General features: G+C 49.3%; 1 pseudogene; it reads right to left on the bottom strand.

Moving 5' to 3' along the window:
- Positions 1-847: 847 nt before the first annotated feature.
- LOC111142887 lies at positions 848-1,610 on the bottom strand (annotated as a pseudogene).
- Positions 1,611-1,816: the final 206 nt, after the last annotated feature.

Here is a 1,816-nt window from a genome sequence, read left to right as displayed (position 1 = left end):
AGTAGCCACAAGGTGTATAGAATTGGCCTCAGGAGACCATCTCTACCTGCTTCTGGAACCTTCCCCATGAAAAGCAGCCTTGGGCTATTGTTCTCTTTCTGACCCAACCCAACTACTAGTGCAAAACACACTGTTCTGACTTTGAGGCCTATGAATTGATCTGTGACATTTTGTGTGGTAGGACATTGACCTGAGTTGAGTCCCGGTTACCTAGGGAAAGTATAACAAGGGGTACTTCCCTGCCCTTGACCTAATGGATAGAAGTGGACAAAGCCAGTATTTGTCATGCTGGGAGGCTGGATTGAGGGGCCTGTCCAGGCTCAAGGACCATCATTCTTATAATCCCTGGGGGAGGCCAACTTCCCAGATTCACACATTCTTAGAGAGCAGGGCTTCTTCCGGGGTGGGAGTGGGGGGAATGTCTTTGAAATAGAAAGGAAATGAAGGTCAGTGGTCTCCCTAGGATGAGTCTTTTGGAGGTAGATGTAATCTTAACTATGCGAGCTGATAAAGCCCATGCCTTCTGAAGGCTGGAAGCTTGCTGTTGGCCCTAGGCACTTTGGACAGTTCTTTGGAAATAAGAAAGTCCCTGGGGGGGTTACTATACTGGGTCTGCAGGCTATGGCTATTGAGCAGGGAGAGAGCTACTGCTTAGGGCATCTGGTGTCAGGCTTACTGCCAAGGGCTGCTGAAGTGCAGTAGGAGCTGCCTCTATCCCCAGCCTATGGGCTGCCATACTTCTTCCATGCAAGCACTTTTTGCTGAGCTTACACCTGAGCCTAAGCTTGAGATGACTTGAGAGACTGACTTGGGTCCCAGGAATCATCTAAGGGTGACTGGGATTCAGTCACCAGCCACAAAAGAGGAGGGCTCTGAGCTCACTCCGTTTGGCCTCATTCTCCCACTCCTGCTGCTTGTCCAGGTGTCCAGGCTGGCCAAGCTGTTGGGTCAAGTCTCCAAAGACCTTATGCATTTCAGACTATTCTACCACCTGTTCTTAAATCAGGGACTCAAAGCTGAGCTGGAATTAACGTAGTTGACTATTGTAGAACCGCAGTATCTTACGCAGGAGCTGTTTGTTCTTGGCGCCAAAGTCATCCCATGCAGGCCAAGGCTCTGCTTGGCCCTGGGGGAGTTTGGCCAGCACTGGCCTTGACCTCTCCTTTTTCATGTATTTTTCCACCTTGGCCTGCAATCTCCTACAGTCCTATGAGCGCTGTTCTGCCATTTCAGCACCATGTAAGGCTAGGGAAGATACTGCCAAACTTTCATAAGGGTTCAGTCACAGTCTTTTGGATTTGGTTCATCTTCCCTTGATGAAGGGCATCCATCCACTTCATGGCCATGTCCTCAGCTGTCAGCAAGTTCAGAAAATCCTGGGCTTGCTCGCAGAGAGGGATGGAGAATAAGTCCAAGGTTATCTCACACTTCATGTCCTTCTGCAGCCTCTTGCTCAGCTCTTCCAGATGCTGGAGTTTTCTGTACACCCTTTCAGAGTTTCTCCCCACTGTTGTGGGGACACCCTGTTTCTTGGGCTGCCCAGTCTTGAAAGGAATACAGCTCATAGTCTCAATCTTGACTGTGCCGTGAGGGTCCTCAGCAGCAACTCGGTCCTCTTTTTTTTTTTCTTTTTTCTTTTAAGATTTTATTTATTTATTTGACAGAGAGAGAGATGACAAGTAGGCAAAGAACCATGCAGAGAGAGAGGAGGATGTCGGCTCCCTGCTAAGCAGAGAGCCCAATGCAGGACTCGATCCCAGGACCCTGAGACTATGACCTGAACCGAAGGCAGAGGCTTAACCCACTGAGCCATCTA

This window comes from Enhydra lutris, unplaced genomic scaffold, assembly GCF_002288905.1.
Source record: "Enhydra lutris kenyoni isolate GAN:26980312 unplaced genomic scaffold, ASM228890v2 scaffoldscaffold9, whole genome shotgun sequence".
Lineage (NCBI taxonomy): Eukaryota > Metazoa > Chordata > Mammalia > Carnivora > Mustelidae > Enhydra > Enhydra lutris.
Note: the sequence above shows the minus strand (reverse complement) of the source record. Positions and strands in the feature narration are given on the sequence as shown.